The sequence below is a fragment of the Triticum urartu genome, chromosome 6 (genome assembly GCF_003073215.2).
Source record: "Triticum urartu cultivar G1812 chromosome 6, Tu2.1, whole genome shotgun sequence".
In the NCBI taxonomy this organism is placed as follows: domain Eukaryota; kingdom Viridiplantae; phylum Streptophyta; class Magnoliopsida; order Poales; family Poaceae; genus Triticum; species Triticum urartu.
This window is the reverse complement of record NC_053027.1, coordinates 492980056-492991585: the sequence shown is the minus strand read 5'-3', so window position 1 is coordinate 492991585 and position 11530 is coordinate 492980056.

The following is an 11530-nucleotide window of genomic DNA, read 5'->3' as shown; positions in this document are numbered from 1 at the left end:
AACGAGTGAGTGAACCAGGTGCATTGATGCTGTCAATTATTCTGTCAATCTGCACTGGCAACACGAGGATGTACAGGGCAAAGACTTTGCTCTTGATGATCTGCGTTGTTGTTGGGAGGAATGTCTTCAGGCTGAGCATTGTCTTCATGTTGATCAGGTGCTGAGATGATAAGTTCTTCTTCAGGATGAGCTTCAGAAGGTATAATCTCTCTAGTTCCCATAAGCTTGATTGATTCACTAGCTGGAACTTCATCTAGCACATTTGGCAGTTGCTCTCTTTGTGAACCATTTGTCTCATCAAACCGCACATCCACTGTTTCAACCACTTTGTAATGGAAGAGATTGAAGACTCTGTAGGAGTGTGAATCCTTTCCATATCCAAGCATAAAGCCCTCATGTGCTTTTGGTGCAAACTTTGAGGTGTGGTGTGGGTCCTTGATCCAGCACCTTGCGCCAAATACTCTGAAGTAACTGACATTTGGCTTCTTGCCAGCTAGGAGTTCATAAGATGTCTTGTTCAGAAGCTTGTGAAGATAAACACGATTGATTGTATGGCATGCAGTGTCAATGGCTTCAGTCCAGAATTTTCTTGGAGTCTTGTATTCATCTAGCATTGTTCTGGCCATCTCAATGAGTGTTCTATTCTTGCGTTTGACGACGCCATTCTGCTGTGGCGTGTACGGAGCTGAGAATTCATGTGTGATGCCCAAGGTATCAAGATATGTATCAAGGCCAGTGTTCTTGAATTCAGTGCCATTGTCACTTCTGATGTGCTTTATCTTGGCGCCAAAATTGTTCATTACTCGATTGGCGAAGCGTCTGAAGACATCCTGCACTTCAGTCTTGTAAAGGATTATGTGCACCCAAGTATATCTAGAGTAATCATCAACAATGACGAAGCCATAGAGGCAAGCAGTAGTAGCAAAGGTTGAGTAGTGAGTGGGACCGAAAAGATCCATGTGGAGCAGTTCGAAGGGTTGTGTTGTAGTCATGATTGTCTTCGAAGGATGTTTTGCCCTTGTCATCTTTCCTGCTTCACAGGCACCGCATAAGTGATCTTTCTTGAACTTGACGCCCTCGATGCCTATGACATGCTTCTTCTTCGCAAGTGTGTGGAGGTTCCTCATGCCAGCATGCCCAAGCCTCCGATGCCAAAGCCAGCATTCTGAAGCTTTTGCAAGAAGACATACTGCAAGTTGTGGCCCTGCTGAGAAATCTACCACGTACAAATCACCTTTCCGATACCCTTCAAACACTAGAGACTTGTCAGATTCCATTAGTACCAGGCAACGATATTTTCCAAACATTACGATCATATTCAAATCGCAAAGCATTGAGACAGACATTAAGTTGAAGCCAAGGGATTCAACAAGCATGACTTTATCCATGTGTTGATCCTTTGAGATTGCAACTCTACCTAGACCCAATACCTTACTTTTACCAGTGTCAGCAAATGTGATGTGCCTCTTGTCGGATGGACGTAATGTTGAGTCCATAAGAAGGTTTCTTTTGCCAGTCATGTGATTTGTACACCCACTGTCAATAATCCATTCTGAAGACTTTGAAGTCGCTGGTGTCGTACCCTACAGTGCAGTTAGGGGGATAGGCTTCACGAAGAGAATTGTGAAGCATAAACATTTGACGAACCAGTGGGTTATGAAAACTTAGATCCAGATTAGAACTAATAGGGAAAGTAGCATGCGATTCAGGAACGAGGTACATAACGATGCCATTTGGGCATTTTATCTTGCGCCCCACAAGATTTTTAAGGTCCCCAGCAATAGCGTCAGAAGATTTTGTTTTTCTGCTGGAGACCTTTCCCTGCAAAAGAGAGTTAAGCTTTCTTAACCACCCACATCTTCAAGGGTGGCTTAGAAGCAATAAGTCTAAGTGCAGCATCTGAGAATTTTGGCTTTGAAGCCTTAGCAAACAGTCTAGCAGGTGGACAATAATACTCATAGGAATAAGCAGAATAATTTTTGGTCATATGAACATGACGATTCGAAGAACCGCTCTCATATTCATATGCCTGAGTATGGTTTCCCTGCAAAACATTTGCGTTAGTGTGACTCAGGTGAGTCCTCTGTTTGTATGAAGCCTTTGGACCATATGAAGCCTTTGGTCTGAGGTTTGTCTTCTTCAAGTGAGGTGTCATGAAGACATTCACAGGAAGATTTTCCAAACACTTTTTCGGAACCCAGATCTTCTTCATAGGTGGTCCATTCCTGCAGTTAGTACCAATGTACCTGGCAAACACTTCACCATTCTGATTCTTAAACAGTTTATAGTTTGCATCAAAGGATTCATCAATGATAATGGGGTTAGCACAAGTGAAGCCAGATAAATTGGATGGATCTGCTGAAAGTTCCTTTGCAGCAACCCATGTGGTTTTGGGGTACTGCTCGGGTTTCCAGTAAGAGCCATCTGCATTTATTTTCCTCACGAACCCAACACCCTCTTTCCTAGGGTTTTGGTTCAGAATCTGCTTCTTGAGGACATCACATAATGTCTGATGTCCTTTAAGACTTTTGTACATCCCTGTTTCAAGCAATGTCTTCAACCTAGCATTCTCATCAGCAATAGCAGTGGTATCCTCAGCAGAGGGGTTAGTTACCACATCAACAGTTGAAGATATTGCAACAGTAGTAGTAGTAGAACATTCAGCAACAGAAGTAGCATTATCACGCTCAATGCATTTAAGACATGGTGGTTCAAATCCTTCCTGAGCGGGACTGATCTGTTTGGCGCGAAGTGACTCGTTTTCCTTTTGAAGATCTTCATGAAGCCGCCCTCAATTTCTCAAGTTCTTGCTTCCTTTGAAGATAATCATAGGAAAGCTTTTCATGAGTTGTTGAGAGAGTATCAAGACGATCTTCAAGTTCCTGATACTTAACGTGAAGGTTTTTTATGTCTTCAATTAAGGATTCAGATCGAGTCATTTCAGCACCCAACAGATCATCGCTTCTGTCTAACAGTTTTTGAATATGTTCCATAGCTTTCTGTTGTTCAGTTGCAATTTTAGCAAGTGTTTTGTAGCTGGGTTTTGAATCACAGTCAGAGTCATCGTCACTAGATGTTAGATAGCAAGTAGTGCGTGTGTTTACCTTGGCACCGCGTGCCATGAAGCAGTAGGTAGGAGTGGAGTCGTTCTTGTCATTTGCGTCGGTGTCGGTGATGCAGTCATTGTCTTCAGTGTTGAAGATGGACTTGGCGACGTATGCTATAGCCAGACTCGCAATGCCAGAATCAGACTCCTCCTCAGACTCCACCTCTGCCTCCTCAGATGCGGACTCCTCCTCTGAATCCATCTCCTTGCCAACAAACGCACGTGCCTTGCCAAATGAGCTCTTCTTGTGTGATGAAGACTTTGAGGAAGACTTGGAAGAAGACTTTGAGTATTTCTTCTACTTCTTGTCATCAGAATCATATTCCTTGCTCTTCTTCTTCCTTCTGTTCTCATTGTCCCACTGTGGACACTCAGAGTGAAGTGTCCAGTTTTCTTGCACTTGTGACATGTTTTCTTCTTGTAGTCATGAGCAGAAGCTTCATCATTCCTTGAGCTTGATCGTGAAGATTTTCTGAAGCCTTTCTTCTTGGTGAATTTTTGGAACTTCTTCACTAGCATTGCAAGTTCTCTTCCAATGTCTTCAGGATCATCAGAACTGTAGTCAGATTCTTCTTCAGATGAGGAAACAGCTTTTGCCTTCAAGGCACAAGTTCGCCCATAGTTTGGACCGTAGATATCTCTTTTCTCAGAAAGCTGAAACTCATGTGTGTTGAGCCTCTCAAGTATGTCAGACGGATCGAGTGTCTTGAAATCAGGACGTTCTTGAATCATCAGGGCTAGGATGCCAAACGAACTATCAAGTGATCTCAGCAGCGTCTTGACGATTTCATGTTTGGTGATCTCAGTGGCGCCGAGGGCTTGAAGCTCATTTGTGATGTCAGTGAGTCGGTCAAATGTGTGCTGGACATTCTCATTGTCATTTCGCTTGAAGCGGTTGAAGAGGTTGCGAAGGACACTGATTCTTTGATCTCTCTGGGTTGAGACGCCTTCATTGACCTTGGAGAGCCAGTCCCAGACTAGCTTGGATGTCTTCAAGGCACTCACACGGCCATACTGTCCTTTTGTCAGATGACCATAGATGATATTTTTGGCAGTAGAGTCCAGTTGAGTGAACTTCTTGACATCAGCAGCAGTGACACCTTCTCCAGCCTTGGGAACGCCGTTCTCGACGACATACCATAGGTCGACGTCAATGGCTTCAAGATGCATGCGCATCTTATTCTTCCAGTAGGGATATTCAGTTCCATCGAAGACGGGGCACGCAGCGGAGACTTTGATTATCCCTGCAGTCGACATAGCTAAAACTCCAGGTGGTCAAACCGAATCACACAGAACAAGGGAGCACCTTGCTCTGATACCAATTGAAAGTGTGTTATATCGACTAGAGGGGTGGTGAATAGGCGATTTTTATGAAAGTCTTCAAAACGTGAGAGTTATGAAGACAAACAGCGAAGATTATGCCTATTACTATGCAGCGGAAGTTAGATTACACTAGGCCAGCCATGGTCATGTATTCAATAGAGTGAAAGCACAATGACAAACAGCTTCAGTGTAATAAGGATCAGGTAGGAAGAAGTTATGAAGCCAAACAGATCATACATTCACGTTGTGAAGACAAAAGATAAAGCAAGCATGCAATGGCTTCACAATGAGTAACAGTAAGAAAAGGAAGTGCAGATGAAACCAGTGAATCGTTGAAGACAATGATATGTTGGACCAGTTCCAGTTGCTGTGACAACTGTATGTCTGGTTGGAGCGGCTAGGTATTTAAACCTTAGGACACACAGTCCCGGACACCCAGTCCTGAACACACAGTTCAGGACACCAAGTCCTCACCGTATTCTCCTTGAGCTAAGGTCACTTAGTCCTCGCCCAATCACTCTGGTAAGTCTTCAAGGTAGACTCCCAAACCTTCACAAACTTCGTTCACTGGCAATCCACAATGTCTCTTGGATGCTCTGAACGCGACGCCTAACCGTCTGGAGGATTCACAGTCCTCAAGTGTAATAAGTCTTCAGATCACACAGACAAGAAGACTTAAGTGATGCCCAATTTACTCTGGCTCTGGGTGGTTAGGGCTTTTCTCCTCACTAGGAATTTTCTCTCAAAGGCTTCGAGGTGGGTTGCTCTCAAACGACAAAAGTCGTGCACTAAAATCTAAGCAGCCAACCATTTATGGTTGTGGGGGTGGGCTATTTATAGCCACTTGGCAACCCGACCTGATTTGTCCGAAATGACCCTGGGTCACTAAGGAACTGACACGTGTCTCAACGGTCAGATTTCGAACTCTCATGGCAACTTTACTTGGGCTACAAGCAAAGCTGACTTGTCCGGCTCTGGACAAGACTCGCTCTCATTGTCTTCGCTCGAAGACATAGGTTTTTGATTTAGGCATCACTTCAGTCATTCTGAATGGTTCTCCTGGACCCCACTTAACAGTATGGTGGTTCCTATGACTCAACACAAAAGAAAAAGAACTACGAAAGATCTATGTCTTCGAGCTCCATAAGCTTCATAACGTGTCTTCTTTTGTCATAGTCTTCAATGTGAATATCTTCATATATCACCTTTGTCTTCAATGTCTTCATACATTTTTAGGGGTCATCTCTGGTAGTAAAACCAAATCAATGAGGGACTTCTACCTGTGTTTTCCTGCAATTCTCACAAACACATTAGTCCCTCAACTAGGTTTGTCGTCAATACTCCAAAACCAACTAGGGGTGGCACTAGATGCACTTACAGCCGATCAGCTCACGGGCCGGCAGTAGCCCGAAATGAACCCCGGCCCATGATTGTGCGAATCAAATCACGGGCTTTTAATAGGCCGAAAAATTGTCTCGGTCCTTGTTTGGCCCAATCAGATATCGGCTGCGAGCAGGCCGGATGCAAATCGGGCCGTATTTAGGCCCAACTATATGACGGGCTTTTAACAGGCTGAAATTAATATAGGGCCAAAATGTTAAACGGCCCTTAACAGGCCAAAACTAATATCAGGCCGAATTACTAAGTGGGCCTTTAGCAAGTGGGCCCAAAAGCATAGTGTCCAGTTGACGAGCCGAATCTGATATGGGCCATAATTAGGCCCAAAACCTCTTAAAGGGACGGACCTGATCTCGGCTGTAATTTGGCCCAGAACGTGGTAGGCTTTTAACGGGTCGGAACTCATATGGGCCACTATTAGGCCCGGAGCGTGGCAGGCCATTAATAGACCGTATCAAATATGGGCCAGGATTTGGCCCAAAACATGGCAGCCAGTTAATGGGCCGGCCTACTAGGGTCCTCAAAATCTTGTGGGCCTACAGGTGGGCCGGCCCATTAATGTCGGTGAAATCTCGTAGGCCTTTAGCTGGGCCGGCCCATTATGATCCGCAAGAATTTTGTGGGCCTTTACCTGGGCCGGCCTATTATGGCACACAAAAATCTTGTGGGCCTTTACCTAGGCCGGCCCATTATGGCCCGCGAAATCTTGTGGGCCTTTAGCTGGGCCAGCCCATTATGGTCCGCAAAATCTCGTGGGCTTTAGCTGGGCCGGCCCATTATGGTCCGCAAAATCTTGTGGGCCTTTAGTTGGTCCGGCCCATTTAAACTTGTTGGGTCGTGCCACGTGTCAACGTATCATAGGCGCCTTCTGTCCAGTGAGTGGATGACATATGTCCCGACGATGAGCCGACACGTGTTTCCTCTAGCCAATGATGATTTTACACGTGGAAAATCCCCATTGGTCAGGGCTGTTAATGGGTTATCGGATCCAAAACCCGACCCGATAGCTTAACGGCGTTCCGTTACGGTGGATGCCACGTGTCGGTCACCCTTGACGAAAGCACTTCTGTGACACGCGATTTATCGTCATGGAAGTGGACACTTCCGTGATGATAATTTTGGTAATTTCATGGAACACTTCTACGACAGCACAGGTATGACTATCTTGATTCTGTCATAAATTTGTCATGGATGTACATGCATGACAAAAAAAGCGACCTACTGTGACAAACACGTATCATCACGGAAGTGTATTTTTTTGTAGTGCTTTGGCCGGCCCGCTCCGCTCCTCCTCCTCTCTTCCTCCGCGCCGCACCGCGCCTCTCGCCTCCTCGCCGCACTCTGGCTGGTTCGCTCCTCCTCCTTCTCTTCGTCCGGGCGGTGCTTCTCTCCTCCGACCTCTCCGCCACGCTCCGACCGATCCGCTGCTCCTCCGACCTTCGTCCGCGCCGCGCATCTGCCCTCATCTTGCTTGTCCTCCTCGGTCGATTTGCCCGTCTAGAATCGCGTCCAGAATCGATTTTGCTCGTCCCCGGTCGATTTGTCCGTTCAGAGTCGCGCCCGGATTTGATTTTGCTCGCCGTCGCCGGTTTGGTTTTGCTCGTTCTTGCCGTCGTCCATTCGGACTGCGCCTGATTTGAGTTTGCTCGTTCTCAGTTCGCGTCAGTTTAGAACCGCTCCTGAGTTGATTTTGTGTGTCCCCGCCGTCATCAGTTTAGAGCCGCTCGCTTCGAATTCAATTCTGCTCGTCCTCGCCGTCGCCCGTTTTTGCTCGTCCTCGCCGTCACCCTGACGCGCCCGCACGTTCTTGGTCCGCCTCGTCGAGGGTCTCCGTCTGGTTTGCGATTCAGAAATTTCTGCGTGCGCTTCTGTTGTCTGAGAGACGCTTTGGATCCTGCGTTTCTTCCCGTTCGTGTCAGTGCGATCATTACAGGAACGGTCGGGTTCTTCGTTTTGAAATTGGATTGCGGCCGGAGATGGAGAGACGGAGAGCGACTGTCAGTTTGGCATGCTAGTTCAGATCGGTTCCTAGGCTCCTATGTTGTTCGTCGGTTGTTTTCTGATCTCAAACGGCTAGCTTGTTCGTGTTAGCCTAGATGCTCTGGTTCCTATGTCGATTCTGATTGTACCAGCTAGCTTGTCCCACTTTCGTCAGGCTAGATGCAGGGTGATTTTGTTCTGATGGGTGTTATTCTGTTCTTTTCAATTAAATTGGTTGGTTACTTCCTATCATGCTCTGTTTATGTTCCCATATATGCTGATGTGTGTTCAGGGGTGCAAACCATGTAGGCCGTGGGTGCCATTTCGAGCAGGCAGAGTAGAAAATTTAGAAGAGCGCAAATCATGTGGCTTGCTGATTGACTAATTGAACACTTGCTGCTGCTACTATTTGACAAGGTTTCCTGCTTTTTCTTCCTTGTGTTGCTATTTACATTTTCATATAGGAGTACTAGAGGAGGTACCTTAGACTTTGTTCTAGATTGCATAGCATAACTCTAGAATTTTGTCATTGCACACCTGGGCATATGATTCTGCTGTGAGCATAGCTCCAGAGTTTATTTATCTGTGGAAGCACGTTTATCACATGTTTTTTATCAATGTTGCTCACTTTTGTCATGTCCCTTTTGTTTATCATGTTAAATTTTAATATATGGCATCAACTTGGAACAGCTTTTGTACTCACAGGTTAGAATGCCGACTTTTGTATTTCTTGCTATGTAAGCCATGCACTTGGGAAGCCTGGGCGTGATTAGGATTTGGATTGCATATAGATTTTATGCTATGTTTGTTTATAACCTAGTTGTGACCTAATATAGTGTAAATCTGCTAATTTTTTAGTTTAATTTATGTTCAACGCAAGTAGGTTTTGTTTGCAAGTGGTATTTCTTTTGTGTGTGTATGAACATTCACACTGTCAATTTTTCTTATCATAATCATTTACCGTGGTGTCTGATAATACATTTCTACTGTTCTTTGTTCCCTTTTGAGGTTCACTAACTCAATTATGCATGAGATATGATATCAATTACTGTTGTCCAGTCACTGAGATAATGCTTTTCTGTGCCTAGACTTTGTGACAAGAATAAGCATGCGTTTCTATGCCTACAAACTTGTGCGTAATGATGATGATCTAACTAGCTTCCTGTTTTCAGGAATGAAGATCTGAATTACCCTCACCCCTCTACAGAAATCAGTTTACTCATTCTGTTTCTGGAACTTCTTTATAGCTTTCTGAGTTTACTTCGGTCTTGCATGCATTAGCTTTCTGTTTGTACCCTTATCTATGTCTGTCTCTTTGTGTGTTTCTTGTGTGCAAGCGATCCATTGTGTGTGTCTGACTGTGTGTGATGTGCGCCTATCTATGTGTGTTTCTTCATCTGTTTCATGTGTGCAAGTGCTCCATTATCTGTGTGTGACTGTGTTTGACTGCTTGGATGGGGTGATTCTGATTGTGTTACTGCCTATATGGTCTGTCCAATATGTTTCTTATTCATGCTTTGCTTGTGTTCCAATGGCGTCTCCCCATATATGGGGATGTGTTCAGGGATGCAAACCATTTAGGCTGTTTCGAGCAGGCAGGGATCCAGAGATGTGCGCTGGTCAGGCTTCTCTCCTGCTGATAGATGATGATAGGCTGAGCAAAAAAGTTTGACTCTTGAGGCTTGGCTTCCACTCCTTTGTGTGGCCGATTTGGCATCCAATGCATCTCATGCCTATCTTATATATCTCACTCACTCACCACAGCATCCTTTCCCCTGTTTTTGTTCTCTTTTTTCCTATCACAATAATCATGTATACCGTGGTGTTTGACAATACATTTTTTTGTGATATCTGTGTTTCGTTATCTCTTATGTGGATATCATATTCTTTTTTGTATTACTGCTGTCCATTCACTGGAATAATGCTTTTCTAAGTATTTCAGGTAGGATATAGACCAATTTCACATTTGCTCTTCCTTGTGTTGCTAAGGACACTGATGGGTTACAACGCAGGTATATTTATGTTTTCTACATTTTGTGATGCTAATGTCTGTAGTCCCAAAACGCTTATTTAGCCATGTTTTCCTTGCTCACTTCACAAGATTTTGTATTCATGCTGATAGTATGTTGCTCTTTCTAGGACCAATAATTCTGATCGTATGCTGATAGTGTGCCAAGGACAGCTCAGGGTTCCTATCGCTTTCTGTTTTACCAACTAATTAATCGAATTTTGATCTTCAGCTTGCAAATTTATATCACCTTATGGGAGGTAAAGGTTTGCATTTACATGAGCTTTACTTACCTACATATATACTTGAATTGCTTTGGATTTGTTGGACTATTATTCTATGATTCACTTGATATGTTAATTTGAGTATTTTTCCTGGTGAGTTCTTTAGGTTCATCTTGTGACACGAAATACAATTTTGGTACGTGCAAACTCTGAAATTTGGTGATAAAGAAAAGGTACCTCCTAATTTGTTCTCTGGCTCTCTTACACTTGTCTTTGTTTATATAACAGTAGTGGCCTCCTGGCTTGTAGTTGGGTAATGCAGAGAGAGGTTTGGAATTGAAGAACTAAAATAATGCAGAGTTGAAGGTTTTGAATAGGAAGCTTGAACAAAGAGTGTACTTTTTCTCATGTCTTTGATTAGTTTCATCCTATCTATGTCTGTTTCTTGTGTGCAAGCACTCCATTGTGTCTGTGTGACTGTGTGTGACTGACTGTTTGTGTGTGTGACTGATTGTGTGTGTGTGACTGATTGTGTGTGTTTCTTTGTCTCTTTCTTGTGTGCAAGCGCTCCATTGTGTGTGTGTGTGTGTGTTGACTATGTCTGTGTGACATTTTATGACTGTGACTGTGTATTGATTGTGACTGTGTGTTTGTTGACTATGATTGTCTGTCATTTTATGACTGTGACTGTGTATTGATTATGACTGTGTGTATGTGTGTGTGTGTTGACTGTGACTATGTGTCATTGTGCAAGCGCTCCATAACTACCTATGCATGGAAATTTCTATAAGATCATGGGCATGTAATTTTATGACCTACATACCTCTGTAGTTGGTAGTATCATTGCCCTTTGGACACTCTTCAATGCATTGTTGTATATTTTCCTGCCACAAGTATGATGTTTGTGCTCAAAATGATATATATGTAGAATCTGAAGGAAATATGCCCTAGAGGCAATAATAAAGTTATTATTTATTTCCTTATATCATGATAAATGTTTATTATTCATGCTAGAACTGTATTAACCAGAAACATAATACATGTGTGAATACATAGACAAACAGAGTGTCACTAGTATGCCTCTACTTGACTAGCTCGTTAATCAAAGATGGTTATGTTTCCTAACCATGAACAAAGAGTTGTTATTTGATTAACGGGATCACATCATTAGGTGAATGATCTGATTCACATGACCCATTCCATTAGCTTAGCACCCGATCATTTAGTATGTTGCTATTGCTTTCTTCATGACTTATACATGTTCCTATGACTATGAGATTATGCAACTCCCGTTTGCCGAAGGAACACTTTGTGTGCTACCAAACGTCACAATGTAAATGGGTGATTATAAAGGTGCTCTACAGGTGTCTCCAAAGGTACATGTTGGGTTGGCATATTTCGAGATTAGGATTTGTCACTCCGATTGTCGGAGAGGTATCTCTGGGCCCTCTCGGTAATGCACATCACATAAGCCTTGCAAGCATTGCAACT